The 20,607-nt window shown below is 47.0% G+C and overlaps 1 long non-coding RNA gene across 1 annotated transcript; it reads right to left on the reverse strand.

The window, feature by feature from the left end:
- Positions 1-2,473: 2,473 nt before the first annotated feature.
- LOC132503860 (uncharacterized) lies at positions 2,474-7,757 on the reverse strand. The gene is made up of 3 exons (XR_009534655.1): positions 6,897-7,757; positions 3,132-3,273; positions 2,474-2,823 (listed from the first exon to the last, which is right to left on the reverse strand). It is a non-coding gene; the product is annotated as an uncharacterized LOC132503860 (long non-coding RNA).
- Positions 7,758-20,607: the final 12,850 nt, after the last annotated feature.

Here is a 20,607-nt window from a genome sequence, read left to right on the forward strand (position 1 = left end):
AGTGTAATGAGGTCCCATGTACCCATCACCAGCTTCAAAAACTATCACTAAATGGCCAATCTTGTTTCATCTATCCCACTTCTTCCCAATATTATTTTGAGATAAATACTACATTTTATATCATTTTGTCCATAAATATTTCAGTAGGCATCTAGCAGATAATCACTCTAAAAACACGTAACCACAATACCACTATCACATTAAAAGATTAATAAGTCATTAATATCATTAAATACCCAGGCAGGGCTTAAATTTCCAGTGGTCCCATAAATGTCATACGCTTTTTTACAGTTTGTTATAGAATCCAAATAAGGTCCACACATTCTATAAATCTTAAACTTCTAGGGAATTCTGGGTTGAAACAAGAGCCAGAACAAAATTGGACTTCTTTATCCCTACTTTATGTTTTGTGAAATTGCAATCGTGGGGAGAATATTGTTTTCTTATTAAAAAAACGTTCAAAGGCTTTGTTGGTAATTGTTGGAAAGCTGTTTCCAAGGGCCCCGGGTTTCCTGCCTCATAACTAGAAGCACTTGGCAACTGGACTGCCGAGCAATGTTGGCAGGCGAGTCATTTCCCACTGGGGTCCATCGGGATCGCAGTGTTCCTTCTGTAAATGTCACCCACCCTCAACTTCTCCTCTGAGGCCTAATTAATTAAGTCAGAGGGTGCAGGTGCCGAATCGGCCACCAGGGGGCTCCCGAGGAACCCAATGAACTTCACAGTCGCCCAAAAAGCCAACTTGGTGCGCGTTTTATTACAGACTGAGCACACCCGGGTGGGACTTGGCTTCTCACTCAGGTCAGATCCTGCCAGCAGAGCAGATCAGACCTCGGGGAGATGTGGCTCGTTCCCCAAGGCCGCCTGGAAAAGGACAAGATTAGCTGTCAACTGCCCTGTCAAAGGATGTGGGGTTTGCAGCCCTCCTCACCCCAGTGGTCTTCCTTGCAAATCCACTTGAAGGCAAAGAGAGCCTATACAGGGCTTCCCTGGTGGCGCAGTGGTTGAGAGTCTGCATGCCGTCGCAGGGGACGCGGGTTCGTGCCCCGGTTCGGGAAGATCCCACATGCCACGGAGCGGCTGGGCCCATGAGCCATGGCCGCTGGGCCTGCGCGTCTGGAGCCTGTGCTCCGCAACGGGAGAGGCCACAGCAGGGAGAGGCCCGCATACGGCAAAAAAAAAAAAAAAGAGAGAGCGAGCCTATACAGATGGGGAGCATTCTGTGCCAATAAGCTCCTGGTAACCCCATGGTTGTTAATAAAGCCTTTGATTATTAAGTACACAAAAGGCGTTATTATAAGTGATGTTAGACATATGTAAGTAGGGACGGTCAACATGAAATTACACACACACACACACACACACACACACCCAGAAAAAAAGAAATTACACACCCAAGAAGGAACACAAGCCTGAAAACTGGGACATCCATGGTCTCCACTTGGCCTTACAAGTCTCTCCCATCTCTCTACCTCTTTGCTGGAAACCGAGGGGATAGAAGCCACTTACTAGGGTCTCTTCCTTCTCTGTTAGAGGTTGTGTTGAGGGACTATGTTCATTTGCTAGGGCTCCTGTAACACAGCACCACAAACTGGCTGGTTCAAAACAACAGAAATGTATCATCTCATTGTCCTGGAGGCTGGAAGCCCTAAATTAAGGTGTCACCAGGGCCATGCTCTCTCTGAGGGTTCTAGGGGAGAATCCTTCCTTGCCTCTTCCAGCTTCTGTGTCTGCTGGTAATCCTTGGTATTCTTTGGCTTGCCAATGGCCATCTTCTCCCTGTGTCTTCACATCATCTTCCCTCTGTACACGTCTGTCTCTGTGCCCAGATTTCCCCTTTTAATAAGGACACCAGACATACTGGATTAGGGCCACCCACTCCCCAACCTCCATGATCTCATTTTAACTTGACTACCTTATTTCCAAATAAGGTCACTTTCTAAGGTACCAGGGGTTTAGGACTTCATGTCTTTTTCAGGGGACACAATTCAACTCATAACATAGACCATCTCGGGAATTCCCCAGCAGTCCAGTAGTTAGGACTTGACGCTTTCACTGCCGTGGCCTGAGTTCAATCCCTGGTCAGGGAACTAAGCCGTGCAGCGCGGCCAAAATACAAAACAAAACAAAAGCAAAAACAACAAAAAAACAAAAATAGACCATCTTGTAAAATGAACAAGGTTTGAAACACCTATAATGACAATATAATGACAAACCCATGAACTGTGCACACCAGTGGGTCATACCATCCAGGATAAAGTTACGAGTCCACAAAGGTATCATAATAACACAAAAACAATTATAATGTACAAAACGACATACTGTGATTTTACCAAGAAAAGTGAGCATTAAAGCCTGAAGTACATTAAATTCACTACATTTGATGTTCTCCTATGATCACGGATATAGAAAATACATGCAGTATGAGACCCCCAAAATACAGATTTTTTTGCTAAAAAGTTACATTGGAGGGCAATTATTGTGCTACTAAACAGATTAACGCAGAGCTCTTTTATATAGTAAACACTCGGAACTGTTTTATATATTAAAGAACTTGTATACCTTAAACATTCACAAAAATCAGATTCACACTCCTTTTTGGGAACACAAGCCTTCGTTACATAAACAAGACCACACTTGCCTTTACTCATCAGCACCCACAAAGGGCCATCCACTCTTTTGGGTTTTACAGGAAGCTCACGGCCCTGCAGGCGCTGATCCCAGCAGGCACCGCTTCAGTTCCTGACATGGTTTCTCAATGAACAGCGTCAGGGCCAGCCCAGTGATGAAGGTCGGCAAACAGTGTCCAGAGAAAAGACAGAACTAGAGAGAAAGAGGGGCAGAGTGGACACAGTCTTACTACAAGATTCCTATTGCATTTGGAATAAGTGTACCATCCTGGCTATATGAAACAGATCTGTAAGACAAACAGCCCTAAACTTTAAAGATAAAGAGAAGAAAAGAAAGCTATTATCCTGTGCTGAAGCCCTCCCTTCAATAAAACAAAGAACAATAGGCTTTTGACAAACAAACAAACAGAAAATAAGGTTCTAATGAAGCCAATAGTTTGCATTGTTCTGGGGAGAGCAAATTGTGTTGCTACAACGAGCTGAGAGCTGGGGCTGCCTCACCATGTTGATGTCGGTGTAGTGAATAAGCATCTCCTGAAGCCCATTGTAGAGGATGATGAAGATGGGTGCGCCAAGTAGCAAGCGGAGCTCATGCTGGCCAGGAAGCTCCAGCTATCCCAGGAAAGCAGCCGGTGCACCAGACCTGGAGGGAATAGGCACCCATTCATGGAGCTTCGAGGCCCTCCCTGGGTCTGGGAAGATGCTGTGTCATCACTGCTCCCTCTGGGTTCTGCCCCTAAGGCTGTGAACTTTCTACTAAGAAGGTCTTTTTCATTATAATTTTTAAGAGCACGTACTGAAACAAACAAAAACAAAAAAAACCCAACTTCCCATTGCAGCAATATGAAAGTAATAATAAGGGACACTAACATTGAGTTTACGGCCAGTTTAATCCTTAGTGGGTTTCAACCTCTGAGCACAAAACATTCCACATATAAAACAAGATGCAAAGTCCCTTTGCTAACCTGGGTTCTGATTCAAGGCGCACAACACGAGCTGCTGGGCCTTGGACGAGGCTGTTAACATTGTCTGGCCTCAGACCCTTCGCCTTCTGTAACTTGGTATATCTTCTACAACTGGGTGTCCCATATGAGACCTACAAGCTACTCATGGCTATTTAAGTTAAATGAATGAAAATTTAAAACAATGAGAAATCCCTCTCTGAATAAGACCAATGGCTCTCTGCAGTGGGTTGGATAGTGGTCTCCCCAAAGCTTTGTCCACCTGGAACCTCAGAACTGGAAATAAGGGTTTTGCAGATGTAATTAAGGTAAGTAATGGGTGGTGAGATCATCCTAGATTAGGGTGGGCCCTAAATCCAAAGTGTCCTTGTGACAGACAGAAAAGGAGACACAGACACAGAGGAGAGACACAGGGAGATGGCCATGTGAAGATGGAGACAGAGATTGGAGTGATGTGCCCACAAGTCAAGGCATGCTGAGGACACAGGAGAGGATGGAAGAGATTCCCCCTCAGAGCTTCCAGAAGGACCTTGCCAACACCTTGATTTTGAATTTCTAGCCTCCAGAACTGTGAGAGAATCAATTTCTGTTGTTTCAAGCCACAAAAAAAAAAAAAAGAAAGAAAAGAAAACATCCAGAGTAATCTTTTAAAATCATAAACCAGATCACGTCACATGGCATTTAGAATAAAATCCAGCTTCTTCCCCATGGCCTTGAAGGCCCTGCATGACCTGACCACTACCTTCTTCTCTGTCCTCATTCCCATCTCTCTCCTGCCTTGACCTTTGATCCCTATCTCACTGGTCTTCTTGCTGTTCGTCTCACCCACTAAACATATTTCAGACTGAAGATCGCTGCCTTAGCATCCCCTCTGCCTGGAGTGCTTTTGTACCACATATCTGCAAATGAACCCCTAATCCAGTTACCCTCCCACCCCTGATTTTTTTTTTTTCTTTTAATTTTTGGCCTCACTGCACGGCTTGCAGGATCTTAGTTTCCTGACCAGGGATCGAACCCACATCCTCAGCAGTGTAAGCACAGAGTCCTAACCACTGGACCACCAGGGAAGTCCCAGCACTGAGAAGTTTTAATCGAAGGAGTGACATGGTCAGAAGGTGACTCTTGCAACTCAACAAGACCAGCATGGTCTGCCTTGGCCATGACTGAAGATGATGGAAAAGATGATCTGAACCATCAAAATCCCTTCTTGTCCTGACAGTCTCAACTGAATACATCTTCTTCCTCAAATGTGACCACATGACCCAGCAATTCCACTACTGGGTATATATCCAAAAAAAACCCAAAACACTAATTTGGAAAGATACATGCACCCCAGTATTCATAGCAGCATTATTTACAATTGCCAAGATATGGAAGCAACCTAAGTGCCCATCAACAGATGAATGGATAAAGAAGGTGTGGTGTATACATAAAATGGAATACTACTCAGCCATAAAAAAGAATCAAATCTTGCCATTTGTGATAACATGATGGATTTGGAGGGTATTATGCTGAGTGAAATAATTCAGACAGAGAAAGACAAATACCGTATGATATGATCTATATGTGGAATCTAAAAAGCACAATAAACTAGTGAATATAACAAAAAAGAAGCAGACTCAGATATACAGAACAAACTAGTGGTTACCTGTGGGGAGAAGGAAGGGGGGAGAGGCAAGATAGGGGTAGAGGATCAAGAGGTACAAACTATTACATATCAAATAAGCTACAAGGATATATTGTACAACACAGGGAATGTAGCCAATATTTTATAATAACTATAAATGGAGTATAATCTTTAAAAATTGTGAATCACTGTATTGTACAACTGTACCTTATATAACGTTGTACATCAACTATACTTCAATAAAATAAATAAATAAAATTGTGAAGAAGAAAAGCATGTTCTTTTATAAGTATACTTTTCTAAAGGTCATCAGGTGGACACATTTTTTAAAAATTTATCTAACCCAGCACATCCTACATTGACCTACTAATCAGTCTTGGTATCTTACAGATAGTGTTGGAGATACAAACCTAGAACATCAGTCACACCTATAATTGTGGTTGGCTAATAACAATACACCTTTGAATGATAAATTGCTCAAGAATGAGCCAGAGGGCTTATTCATCATTTGGATTAAAAGAGGTATGTATTATACACACTCAGGCTAATGACTGATAGTATTTACTAGCTCCACTGTACTGGTAAAACTGCAAATTTGTTTCATGTTCTAACTTAACCTAAGTCACTCCTCTCTAATCCTGATGGACATTAACCAGTTTGACCCAGCAGGACTGTCACATTAGACAGGAATACTGTGCTGTTTGTCACCACATCAGAGGTGGCCTGTACCAGGCCAGGGGGAGCAGTTGTTTATGTTCTGAGGCTCTGTCAACAGCTCAGGGTCACTGTCACCAAGTGGAGGTCATGTGATCCAAACAGACACCCATAAATGCAAATACGTCAGTCAAGGAGAACGCAACCCAATTCCTCTTTAACATCATTTCTCCATAGAAGGGAAAGCTTTTTAAATTGAAGTTAGGACTTCCCTGGTGGCGCAGTGGTTGGGAATCCACCTGCCAATGAAGGGGACACGGGTTCGAGCCCTGGCCCGGGAAGATCCCACATGCCACGGAGCAACAAAGCCCGTGCACCACAACTACTGAAGCTGCACCCTAGAGCCCATGAGCCACAACTACTGAGCCCGCGTACTGCAACTACTGAAGCCCGCGGACCTAGAGCCCGTGCTCCGCAACAAGAGAAGCCACAATGAGAAGCCCGTGCACCACAAGAAAGAGTAGCCCCTGCTCAGTGCAACTAGAGAAAGCCTGCGCGCAGCAACGAAGACCCAACGCAGCCAAAAATAAACAAATAAATAAAAATATTTAAAAAAAATTGAAGTTAAAGAACAACTCCCTCATCATTATATACTCATAAAACTCAAGAACAATTTGAACAATCAAACATCTTGGGGGTGGGCGTGGCTAGTGTAGAGAAATGAAGAGCAGGGGCTGTGGGCGGTGCCCTCAGGCCTGGGCTCACTTTCTAGCTGAGTGACCTTCACACGCTGCTTCATCTCCGGGCACCATTTTCCTCACTGAGAAACAGAGCTAATTATAGCTCTACCTGTAGCGGCGTGGCCAGTATTGCCCGAGACCACAGGGGTGAAGTTCCCCACGGGGCCGGGCATAAGCTTGTGCTCAGTAAGCAGGACTTTGTTATGTTCACTTCATCAGGTTTCTCCAGCCACCTTTGCTGAGGTTAACGGGTTTGGGTTCACAGGCCAAAGTTTAAACTCACCCTGATTATCTCCCAGGGGTATAAAGTTGTGTTGCCTCCACCTGGCTCTGATTCCGTGATTTCAGGGCTTCTGGGCAGTGCAGGGCCAGAACCTTTGCTGGGTGAATCCCGCCAGCCTTTCTCTGTCATTTGCTGACACCTCAAGCACCTCATGCCAAATAGAGAGGAATGGGGGAAAAGGTCGGGTGACTTGAATAGACATTTCTAATCTGGAGATGATCCCTTTCCATTTAAGCTCTTTTTCTGCCCGACTCTGAAAGCCAGGCTCAACAGAAACAGTGTCCCCAGTCATCAAAAGGCTGAAGGGGATGTTGCCAACTCTTCAGTCTCTACGCTCAGATGAGGAGACCAAGGCCCAGGCTGGGTGTGGTCAGTACTCTTGTCCCAGCACTGGTAATTTTTTTTCTCACGACATTACCCCCCTACCTGTTCTTTTCCAATTTCTAAACTAGCTTCATTGGAGAGGCTGCAAATTTTTCTTTCAGAACCTGCATTTGTATATAAACCAGTGTAAACATCTAAACCAGAATATGTGAGTGGGTTTTCCCAAGTACATAGACAGATGGATGTTTTTGAGTCACTATCAGTCATTCAGTAGCAAATAAAAGTCTCTCTCGGTACATATGTTTTCACACCGTCGCCTTCAACAGGCCAGTGTGTGAGCCCGGAGCAAGCCCCGTGCTGCGTCACTGCATCCTACTTTGTAGGCTTCCTGACGCGCGAACAATACCCAGCCCACAGGGGCCTGTGGAGGGCCTGGTGACGGCAGCGGCAACTGAAGAGGCGGCGGACGCGTCACCCACTGTATATGCCAGGGCAGCCACTAGGGACAGGGTCGACAGAGAGCAAATCCACCGCAGCAGAGCCTGCGCCTACAGGGAAAGGAACGCCACCGTTCACAGCCCTTTTGGGCCATTGTGTAGTTAATTCTTTTTACGCTCACTTTTTGTGTGTTATTAGTGACTTTAGGGGTCTATTTGTAAACCTCAGTCAGTGACCAAATCTGACCGAATAGAAAGTTCAGATTAGCAGTTACTGGGGTGAGGGTCGGGATGGGGTAGGGGACAGTGGGGGGGTGTGGCCACGAAGAGGCAGCACAAGGGTGAACTTTTTGGTGGCAGAGGAGTTCTGTACCTTGATTGTGGTGGTGATGGTTACACAAATCTACAGACGTGCTAAAATTGCACAGAACTATACACACACACAAACGAGTGCACATGAAACTGGTGGATCTAAGGTCTATGGATTGTGTCAATGTCAATGTCAATGTCTTGGTTGTGATCCTGTGCCACAGTTACCTTAACACATTCCTGGTGGGGAAGCGCAGGTCAAAAGGGTACACAAGATCTCCTCTAGTATTTTTGCGACTTATGGTGACTCTTGAGTCATTTTTGGATGAAAGTTAAAAGAAAAAAGTAATGCTCTAACCCACTCCCACCACTCCTAACCTCCCCTTCTGTTCCTTAGCCAAATACGGCTCCGTGATTGCTTCTGCCCCCTACCACAAATGTGAGCGGCCCCGGCACACAGCCTGTACCTGGGCTGCACCTGTCCCTAGGGACATAAAATGGCAGAAGGAATGGGAGAATGGAGATGTTTCCAGCTCACAGAATAGCCCCGTGAGTTAAATCCTGTTACTGGGCTCAGTTCAAGATCTTAGATGTCACCTTACTTGACCTTTTTAGGCCCAGACCTATCTTCCAAGGGTCTCTCTTGCTTCTTTGTTCCAGTTCTCAAGGTGCTATGATGACATCTACATCAACCTGAACTAGCATCTTATCACTCTACCATCTTGTCTCTAAAGAGAAACTCTCCCCTCCTTGGGTCTCAGGTTCCTGCCCTAGGCCCCGGCTACAGGGCACAAAGTTACTTCCTCAGGGGCTCTCCACATGTCTCCTCTTAGCCTAGGGTCCCTTCACTCTTACTCAGAATGCACACTGACTTTTTCCTACCACGTGGAACATGCCTCAGCTGCCTCCAGCTGGGACTCTGTGTTCTTATTTTCTGGCTTCTACAGTTGGTACTTGGCCTACTCATCCCATCGAAGTCATTCCTCCAGCTCTGTTTGACTTGGGTTCTAGCTCCATGCTCCCTGGTCCTGACCTGGTCCTCTGAGTGGTTCCCAAATGCCCCGTCATCATCTTAGGTTTTCCCCTCTGCTCACACCCAGTTTCTCCCTGGGCACCATGAACCTGGACTACGCGAAAGCACCTCTTGAATGGTCCTTTGTTTTAACCTACAACTGAATTGTGCATTTTCAGGGGAATATCATAACTCCAACCTATAGGAAAATACACATGTAGCACCTGTGTATCCATTCCTTCCAATAAAGCCCTAGCTCCTGTTCCTGCTATGAGCAACACGAGATTTTCCAAGGACCAGTGCCTCATCTCTAGAACGTTTAGGTGAGGTACCCACAAGACCTAGGCAAACCAAGGTAGGGCCTAGCAGTGGGGATTTGGGGTCAGCATTGTCCCCTAATAATGCAAGGGAATTCTTGGCCTTTCTTCCATTGAGAAGCAAATTATCTGTCATTCATTTATTGAGTGATTTCAGAACCAGGTGCTAGAAATTCAGAGGTAAATAAGACATGTTCTGCCCTCAAGGTCTTATGGATCAACAAAAGTCATATGAAAAGGTTTTGCACAGTTCAAGGCCAAGGTAGTATTTTAAATGGATTGCCCTGTGGGTGGATTTGAGATCAAGAAGACAAGAGGCAATAAAACTAGTGAAGAAATCCAAGTAAGAGATGAGACGAGCTTCAACAAGGTCATTTGGAAAGGCTACGAGAGGATGGCAGGAGAAACAACCGGTGGGGCTTGGTGGGTGATCGCATGGGGAGGAGTGGACAACGAGGAGGAGGCATCCCACCTGTCAGAGCCTTGGTACAGAGCCAGAGAAACCACTGATACGGGGAAACACACCCAGTAGGATGGCAATGGCAAACCCCTCTTCTGGAACTTCATGGTTGGGTGGGTTGGATTTTTTTTTTTTTTTTTTTTTTTTTTGCGGTACACGGGCCTCTCACTGCTGTGGCCTCTCCCGTTGCGGAGAACAGGCTCCGGACGCGCAGGCTCAGCGGCCATAGCTCACGGGCCCAGCCACTCCGCGGCATGTGGGATCTTCCCAGACCGGGGCACGAACCCGCGTCCCCTGCATCAGCAGGCGGACTCTCAACCACTGCACCACCAGGGAAGCCCAATTTTAAATAGTTGTTTCTGGTGGCTGGTATGCTGGGATAGCTCTAAAAATGTGGTTCCCAGAGGTGAACCTCTTCTGAAAGGAGTGAACCTCTTCATGGAAGCACTTACAAAATTCGGTTGCTTGGGCCACACCCTCGGAGATTCTGACTCCACTGGTCCAGGATGGTGCTTGCTGGAAGCATCAGTGGGATTTCAAATCTCCCCAGGTGACTCTCATTTGCGTCTGGAGTTGAGAACCGCTGGGCTACACAGGGGCCAGCCTCCTTCTCGGTCACCTGGCTATGCCCACAGAGGCTGATGTCATGACGAGAAGGGCATGATGCTTCCCTGGTCAAAAGGCCTGGGGTGTAGTCAGTCACTCATTCATTCATCTATTCCACTCACAATGCATTTTGAGCACTTTTGCGCCAGACACTGTTCTGGGCTATTTTACATCAGGAGGTCAGTGAAGGTTGCTCTGAGAAGGTGATGTATGCACAGACACCTGTAGGAAGTGAAGGAGCTAGCGCTGCCAAGATCTAGGTTCTAAAGGAAAATATTCTCCTGTGAGGGAATGGCAAGTGCAAAGGCCCTGAGGAGGGAGCATGTTGGGTGTGTGGAAGGAAGGAGGCCAGCATGGCTGGTCCTGAGTCAGCAAGCAGGGAAGTGACAGATGAGGTCAGACAGGGATTCTGCCTTGAGACCAATGAAGGAATTTGAGCAGATGACTGACAGGATCCGATTTTCATTTTCATCTCTTTGACTGTGGCCTTGAGAATAGATTAGCAGGAAATCTTATCAGTTTCTCCTGTAGAAGACTCAGGGTGGTTATAAGGAAGAAGTGTTATATATACCCCCATTGGAAAGGCAAAATAGCATAGTGGGTAAGGTCCCAGGTTCAGCTCACAACCGTATCACTTACTAGGCGTGTGACCTTGAAGAGGTAACCCCAGCTTCCTTAAATTTCAGTCTATCTATTCCATAATAGAGATTCCAAGCGGCAGTTCGCCGCTGGAGGAGAAACGCAGTACGGCCACTTGGGGGCGCTCCTTTCCTCCGAGAAGTATTTCAATGGGCAACAGTGAGTTCCCTGTGTTTTCAGAGCAGACCCCCAGCACAAGTTGAAAGGTTCAGAAGTTTGGAAACAAACACGCAATCAACTTTCCCGTCAAGGCCGAACGGTTCCCACCCAGGAGTTTTTCCAGGAGCCTATGTGCACAGTGCAAAGAGCCTGGCATCCATACAGCAGCCCTGCCTGGGAGGTCCTGGACAGTCCGAGGGCAGGCGAGGGATAGAACAGGGCGGGCTGGGAACCGCGGTTACCTTGCTTCTGACGGAGCTGCTACCGGAAGGTTATAAGCCAGTGTGAGCAGAGCAGAGGCGGTGAAAGATGCCAAGAACAGCGTGGCCCCGAGGAGGACAAGGGTGTGTTGATTTCTGCAAAGAAGAAAGGACGTTCACTTTCCTTCACCGCAAAATGTGTGGACACGAAAGACTCGCAACCTTGGCAATCAGAGGCGCTTCCTGCCAGCCTGCCTTTGAGAGAGGCTGCCATGGGCGCAGCTGTGGCCGAGTGGGGCCGGAGCTGGGTTGGAGTTAGAGAGCTTCAGTTAGCCTTTAGTCTTGACTATTTACTAGCTGCCGGAACCCGGGCAGGACCTTGAACTTGAATTTCTTCATCTTCACCCTGAAACTTACTGTGCCGCTCAAAAGGAGACCATGCTTGGGAATCTCCCTTGCCACCCATGAAGCACTGTATGGACAGACGTGGTGGTTGATTCAGGAGACAGGCACAGGTGGGACACAGGGGCCCTCCACCCACCCGAACGGAGAATCTGACAGATATCAGGGTGCAGGTACTTCATGTGGAGGTAGGAATAAGGGATGGGGTTGGAATAGGGAAGCAGGAAGGCCAATGCAAAGATACAGTATCATGGTGGCCAATGCCAGAATGTTCTGTGGAGCCTTATGAAATGCAACTCAAAACTGTCCTGGGGGATGAAAGAAAGAAGCATTTTCCTACTGTCTTCTATACCCCCTTGGGTCAAAGGTAGCCCCACAAAAATTAACTCCTCCACAGTCTGGGACTCTGCACGTGTAAGGCTGAGAGGGTTCCTGAAGGAGTCCCAGCTGTAGTATGTGGGCAGTTCTGGGGCAGGAAATGAGATTTCGGGACACAGGTTCAGAGCAAGGCACTGTTTGGTTGTATCTACTTGGAATTGTGAGGGTTGGGACCAGGAGGCTCTGCAGTGCTATGGAAGAATTGTCAAACCAACCAGCACAATCCTGCCTTTAGCAGTCCTATTCCAGTGCTCGAAGTTGCCATGGTTCTTCACAAGGAAGGGATGAGATACCATTTGCTTAACACCACAGTGATACAGGGAGCAAATTATTTTTATCTAGAGTGGCAATTCTAGTTTAGTGTTAATGCTTGGAATGGAAGAGGAATCCTAGCTCAGTGGTGCAGTGATTGACTAGTAATATCTGCCATGAGTGTGGGCAGGGAAGGTATGGTACCAATGCTGTATGTTTACCGTGCCTTTTGCCAGACCCTCCAGTTCAGTCCTCCTTGAATTACTAGAATTCTGTAAGAGTGTGTTATCTGAAGGAACAAAAGCCCTACCTTTTATACCTCTTTCCATTTAGAGGCTAAATGTAGTAGCATAGTCACAAGTTTGGGTAATGGTGGTTTTTAGCTGAGGAATTGAAATCTACCTTCTATGACAGCCTCTCGGAAAGATGCTGACATTGGGGCCAGGATGCCTCAGTCATAAGGACACTCAAGTAGGTTCCCACCAGGTCTAGAGTGGGGAGGTACTAAGAACTCACTGTCCTCTGTGGGTGGTAAACCATTCAGTCAGGCCATCCAGTAAAAACCAACATCCACCCAAGGAAATATTTGTTTAACTCCCTGAAGGACTGGAGCCCAAACCATGGTACCTCTTCTCAGGAGTCAGATAGGTCTCCACTACCTACCACTGCTACAAAGACTCTAATAAAAGCTTCCTAATACAGACTATTATGGGCTGGAATGTGTCCCCCCTGCCCCGCACCCACCCAACCACATTCTAAACCCCGGGACCTCAGAGTGTGACTCTATTTGGAGATGGGGTCTTTAAGAGATAATTAAGGTGAAATGAGGTCATTGGAGTGGACCCTAATCCAATATGACTGGTGTCCTTATAAGAAGAGGAGATTTGGACACAGATACCCCAGAGGGAAGACTGTGTGATGACCCAGGGAGAAGACAGCCATCTACAAGCCAAGGAGAGAGGCCTCAGAAGAAACCAACCCTTTCTCCACTAAACACCTGACCAGCAGTCAGGGCATCCTGCTGCCAGTGCACCTCGGAGGGAGCCAGGAGAGGCTTACCCTTTCTCCTTGGCTGGGGCTTCAGGGCTGGCCGAGCCACACACCTGCCCACCTGTACCTGCAGGCACCCGCCATGTCTCCAGAGCCCTTCCAGCAGCCACAGCCCATCACAGAGGGCACGTGCTAGCTCCCATATGTACGATCTCGCTTTCTCCTCTGGCCCTGATGTGAAGAGTATCGTCTCCATCTCACAGACATGAACAATGAAGATGAGAGTCCAGCGACTTACACTGGGTCCCCCAGCTGGTAATTTATCAGTCATGATTTGAACCACATCTTCTGACTCAAGCTCACTATACCAGCAAACTACCTCTGTACCTAGTGGAAGCATGGAACAATGTTTTATAAGTGGTCAGCCAAAAACTCTTCTACATTTGAAGTCAGGAAGCTTCACGTGCTTCAGATATGCATGTAAATAGACAGATCTGCCTTTTTAAAAAGTATTCAATTCTTAGGATACATTAAAATTTGGAAGGACTTCCCTGGCAGTCCAGTGGTTAAGACTCCACACTCCCAGTGCAGGGGGCATGGGTTTGATCCCTGGTTGGGGAACTAAGATCCCGCATGCCGTGCAGCGCCACCAAAAAGAAACAAAAAAACAAAAACAAAAAAACTGGATGCATTTTCCTTGCCCAGGATACTTGAGTCCTTGCATGTGGCTGGAGTGGGCAACATCATGGGTCAGCCTGTGATTTAAATGTCTCCTTGCAAAGGGCATTAACAGGTAATCGTGAAACAGAGCTGGTCAACACATATTTGGAATTCAGCTCCACTGCTAGTAATCAAAGACTTACAAATTAGATGTGAAAAATGAATTTTTCTTACATATCTTAAAATAACAAGGTTTTCATTTGGGGTTTTTTTAAATTATTAATAGTCCATATTGGCAATGGTGTAATTAGATGGCCAGAGGACTGAATATTGATACAGCCTTTAAGGAAAGCAATTTGTCATCATACTTCAAAAGCCCAAAAGACTCATGCCCCTTGACCCAGTAATTCTTCTTAAGGATATGCATTCTAGAAATGTCAGCGTTGGAGACAAATGGTTACCACAAAAATGTTTATGAGACTGTTATTTACAAAATTGGAAATAATCTAAGTATTTAACACTAGGGGAAGACATAGGTAAACCATAGTTCATGCATGAAATGGAATGTTATACAGACATTAAAAGTATGTTAACTTAAAAAATAAAATAATATGGGAAAATGCTTATATCGTAAAACTATTAGAAGAAAGATCTAAAGTATTTATGCAGAATTCTTTCGTGTATAAAAAACTGTGCAAAATAAAAGATCAGAAGAATAAACATCAAAATATAGATAGCAAAATCACCTCTCAAGTGAGGAAACAGGTCTAAGGTGATTGTTTTTTCCCTTTTTTATCCTAATATTTTCCAATGTTTCTTAAATTGAACATGTATTTTAACAAAAAGAATAATAAATCTTTTAAAATATGGCATGCACAGTCCACAAACTATAATTCTCCCGTGAATTACTGAGGCCTTAAGAGTTTTTCTAAAACTAACAAAAATTAAGGTGATAAACATCCAACGTGGGGAAGCAGGGTCACTGATGCATTGCTTGAGACACTATAAATTACTCCACCTTTCTGAAGAGTAATCTCACAATATGTAACAAGCACCGCAAAATTGTTCCTACCCTTTGACCTAGTAATTCCACTTGGAAATAACCCCCCAAGGAAATAAGTACAGAAGAGGAAAAAGTAGCATATGTTCAAAGACATTCGTTGAGGTGCCATTCATAATCATAAAAAATTGGAAACAGGGACTTCCCTGGTGGCGCAGTGGTTAAGAATCCGCCTGCCAATGCAGGGGACACGGGTTCGAGCCCTGGTCCAGGAAGATCCCACATGCCGCAGAGCAACTAAGCCCGTGCACCACAACTACTGAGCCTGCGCTCTAGAGCCCGCAAGCCACAACTACTGAAGCCCGCGCACCTAGAGCCCATGCTCCACAACAAGAGAAGCCACTGCAATGAGAAGCCCGTGCACCGCAACGAAGAGTAGCCCCCACTCCCCGCAACTAGAGAAAGTCCGCGTGCAGCAACGAAGACCTGACGCAGCCAAAAATAAGTAAATGAATAATTTTTAAAAAATTGGAAACAATCTAGGTGCCCACCATAAAAAATGGTATATAAATCCTGAAACTGACAAGTAAGCAGGTCATGTCCAGATGCGGAAATGTTTCTAAGAACAGTGAAATGGAAAAAACTGAGACCGGATATGACAGACACACTGATTATAACTCTGCAAAAATACAGACTGATTGTGTAGGACAAAGATTAGAGGAGAACTCAGAAGAAGTAAACAGTGGCGGGTTTGGTGTCCTCGCTCTTCTGGAAAGTTCGTTTCCTAAATCGTAAAAGCTGCTTTGCCCAGAACTGGAGACTCTCTGAACAGTTTTATGGATGAGGCCACACGGGGATAAACACTTGCTCCAATTAGACTCACTTTCCGTGGATGAAGAGGATCACCGGGGTCATGAGATGGAACTGAAAGTCATTGGCAAGATACCACGTCCAGCCGTTGCACTGGAAAGAAACCAGCAAAGGTCACTTCTCTCCTTCATGTACCAGCTCTGCTCCGCATCGGTTCACCTTCCTGGACCAGGAGGAGGAACTCAGCAGGCGGGTGGGCGAAATTTCCCTGGGAATAGAAAGGACTTTGAGTTACAGACATTTCACATACCTCATCTCAGCTAATCGTTATAACAATCCCGGGGGAGTAGATATTATTACCATTTTACAAACTGGAAATTCAGACAACTTTTCTCTCTTGTTGAAAACAACAATAATAGCTAATCTCCCAGGACAGTGGTGGGAACTAAATTCCATCACGTTTCACGGATGTAAGGATTAATTATCCTTACGGTGCGCTGGAGTCAGAGGGTCGATGTTGTTCTCTCTTCCTTGCCTTCCTGCCCTCCCGCAACTCCAGGTGGAGAGAATGTGTTCATTTAGAACGGAGGCCTGGCTGCAGGCGAGCTTTTGTGGGAAACCCCAGAGGTCCCACGCATGATTGACAGGAGATCGGCGGGCCAAAGCCACCAGGCGGTTACCTGTATTTCTAACTCAATGTGAGGCAATTCCTGCGGGCAGTTCTCTCCAGGGCTTCAGAGATAAAAGGCGCCTTGGCCTCCCCTCCCACGCCCTCGGCCCCAGGGAGACCAGACTTATCCAAGACAAGTGACAGCTTTCCTTGTCCCACGTATGGCCCAAGCCAGTCTGACTCTGGGAAAACAGCCCAGCCTCTCCTCCTGGACCCCGTCACAGACGTGGGTCCACAGGAAGGCAGTTAGACAGTGATGTACACCCCGTCGAAGCTGCTGGGCACTTGTGAACTAGAGGCAGCCGTCTGGTTGGCCAGCGGTTATGCAGCCGTGCTGTAGCGATGCTCCTTTCAGCTGTGCTTTCAAGGTGAAAGCAGTGACATGGTTTAATTACAGCTATTTCACTTTCAGTTGCTCCAGGCTCATTAGGAGGCAACTAGGGCTTTAAGGAAGCCATGACCAACATATACAGACGTTGTTGCTCTGTCAGATCCTGCTGGGCATGGGATAGAATTCATTCTGGGGAGGGGGTGGTGCCGCGTTCCGTCTCATTACTGGTTCTCTGGGCGGAGGTGAAGAAAGTGTCTTTCCCCCTGGGGCGACACGGACCGTGACAGAGCAGCGGGCGGCTGCGTCCGGGGCAGGCACCGAGATGGCTGTCCCCCCAGACCCACTCCCCTGCCCCCGCTCCGCTTTCACAGCAAGTGCCCGGTCAGGGATGGTGCCGTAACTCCCACCCCATCACCAGAGGCTAGTCTTCCCACCCACAGCATCACTATTACTCCAGAGAATATGCCAGAAGAAAGCGGATCAGACAGGTTGGCTCTGGGAAAGTTCACCAAACCATGTGAAGGGAGACACCGGATTGCACCTCTCTGCCCTTTCACGGCCAATGACTTAAAACTCACCGCATCCTGGACCGACAGGAAGTTATCTAGCAACAGCAAATTCGGCCACCACGCTTGCTGGCCGTTCTCCAGGTGGAACTCGGGCACTTCCCAGACGGGTCTCCAGGGCACAAGGGAGAACAATCTAACCGAAAAGCATGCTGAATACAGGTGAAGAGGCTGCAACCTGGCAGGAAAAAGCTGGGCGAGAGGGTGACTCTCCACAGAGGTTCCATTCGGTCCCCCGGGTGGGCACATAGCGGTGACAGATAAGATGTTCGAAAACAGATTGTACTGCGTGGGCGACCACCTCCCCACACACCCCCCAAACCTGCATACATTTGTGGGTTCAAAAGCTTTTCTTGAGCACCAGTCATGTGCTGACGCAGGTGCTACTTATGCAAAACTACTGTTATTCACGGAGCAAGTCGTACGTGTCAGCCACTGTGCTAGGAGCTTCCTAAACCTCAAAATACTCCTGTCAGGTAACTATGACCTCGATTCTACTAATGAGGAAATTATAGCTCAGAGAAGTTTGAGTCACTTGCCCCAGATGGTCCAACCACATAGCAGTACTGAGATCTGACATTGTGGCGTGCTCCTTCCATGAGGCCTCCCTAGATGAAAATCACTCTCCAGTCTCCCTCTTCTCCTCCCTCCCTTCCTCACTTTATTTCTTCCTTCCTCCCTCATACACTACCTGCTTCCAAGCAGGATTTGCAGCAGCTACAATGATGATGAATAAGGCACTAGATGTCTAGACCGGAGCTGGTCAATAGAATATAATTGGAGACAGGTCGGCCACTTGGTTAACATCTTCTAGTGGCCACATTTTAAAAAGTCAAAAGTACAATTCATTTTAATAACATACTTTTTTAGCCAATATATTCAAAATATTATCATTTCAACAGATAACTGATATAAAAAAATATTGAGCTATTTTACATTATTTTTCTTTTACTGAGTCTTTGTTTAGCCGCACCATGCGGCTTGCGGGATCTCAGTTCCCGGGCCAGGGACTGAACCCAGACCACGGCAGTGAGAGTGCAGAGTCCTAACCACTAGACCATCAGGGAACTCCCTTACCAAGTCTTTAAAAGCCGGTGTGTATTACACATTTGTAGTACATCTCACTGGTCCACCCGTGTCTGGTGGCCCCTATTGGACACCGTGGGAGGCATGTGCAATTCTGGCGTGGATTCTGGGTGGTCCTCCATCAGAGTCCTCTTTTTTAAAAGAACATATGTAAGACTGCAGGTCTGTGCAACAAGGATAGAGCACGTGGCCCAGCAGCACCTCTGAACATCTTGGAAGGGGCGTCAGGGCCTGGGGTGGGGTATGACAGACAGGGAGGGCAGGGCAGGGCTGCTGGAGGAGCAACCCCCCGCAGAGATAGGGGTCAGCACCCTGCCTCTGGTCTGCACCCAGACCCGGACCTGTGGGACTCTTCTCCTCCCCACAGTGATGACATCCTTCACAGAGAGCGCCAGGCGGGCGGGGGAGTGGTGGGTATTGGGGAACAGAGCTGAAATTGCTGATCCGATTCAGAGAGAAAGGACGCCAGCTATGCCAAGATGCAACTTCCCAGATCAGCTCAGGCGACAGCCACAGAGTCCTCACTGGGTCCTGGGTCCTGCCAGATGAGGCATCTGACCACGCTGCTTTGCAGCTGCTCCCACAGGCCTCGGGCTCTCACCTCCCGGCCTCCCTTCCCACCATCTGTCCCCTCCATCTCCCCAGGGAGAGGAAGTCAGCCCCCTGCTCCCCTCTGAACCAGAGTTCAGGTCAGATGTCCTCAGGAGAGGGCAGGGTAGAGGCCAGTGTCCAGCCCAGGCAGCCTCCGAGCTGGGGCCAGTGGGGGTGGGTGGAGGCTGCTGGGTGGACTGTGCCTGGGGAGGTACAGGGGAAGGAACGTGAAACATGATTTCTAGTTTTGTCTAAATTTTTCACACTGAGAAAATCATATAATTTCTCCCTTTGCTCTTCTGTGGAAAAGGGGGCCGATGGTTCCTTAAATTCTTCTAAGAAGGAGGTTGGTTCCTGCCTCCTAAGATTTTCTGAGAATCAAAGGAGATCGATAAGAAAACTGAAATGTGGGAAGCGTCATATAAATGTACATGCGCTTCATTTTTGTCCGACCTTGAAGTTTTAAAGTCAAAGTGGGTTTTCAAAGACTGAAAAGTGTGACACCAGCCAGTGTTATGGGGGTGTGAGAAGCAGGCCTTCTCGTACCTGGCTGGTGGGAAAGTCCATTGGAAGATATCCATCAGAACGTTAGATGCACAAAATCATGGATTCCACTTGTAGGAATTTACCCCGCAGACGTGCCCAGACAACTGTGCAAAAATGTATAGACTTTGCATCATCGTCTAAGGTTGCAAAAAACTTGGAAATTACCTTCATGCCCATTCATGGGGACCGGTTAAATACGTGGTGGATGGGCCACCCACATGGCGTCATCCCAGGCAACCTTAAAATCAGTGAGGTGAGCCCTTTCATGCAAATATGCCAGCACTAAATCATTAAATAAAAAAAGCTATGTGCAAACTAATGCTGCATTAAGTGTAATCCTATTCATGGGGACAGGGGACGGGGTGGGGAAAGTACATGTAAACAATATGTGGAAAATCCCTGCAAGAATGAATTCATAAGAAACTGTTAACACAGGTGTCCTGTGGGAGGTAAGACTGGAAGGGGTGCCTTTATTTTTAGTACGTGACCTCTGTTTTAGTTAGACGTTATTATCAACAATTTTTTTAATCTACTAAACTAATTTTTAACATGTGGCTCCTAGTTGGAATAATCACACAGCTGTAAGGGCCTGGAGCCTCTACTCTCCTCGTTCCCGTGAGATAACATCTGTAAGGGCTTACGCCTAGAAACTGGGTTTTTGCCTTTTCTATAACTTGCAGTAGCCCGCACGTGGGCCCCCCTCTTCTGCCCTCTCCCCAGTCTATTCTCTGCCCTGCGGCCAGAGTGATGCTTGCAAAATGTAAATCTGACCATGCCACTCCCCTACAGGAATCCTCCGAAGGCTTCTGCTCTCAGAATAAATGGAAAGTCCTAAAGACAGCCCACTGGCCCTACAGACCTGGGCCATCTGCTCCCCTCCCCTCCCCTCCCCTCCCCTCCACCTCTCTGCCCTCATTCCTTCTGTTCTCCAAGACACTTGCTCCACTCTGCACCTCTGGGCTCTTT

This window comes from Lagenorhynchus albirostris, chromosome 14 (assembly GCF_949774975.1).
Source record: "Lagenorhynchus albirostris chromosome 14, mLagAlb1.1, whole genome shotgun sequence".
Taxonomy (NCBI): Eukaryota; Metazoa; Chordata; class Mammalia; order Artiodactyla; family Delphinidae; genus Lagenorhynchus; species Lagenorhynchus albirostris.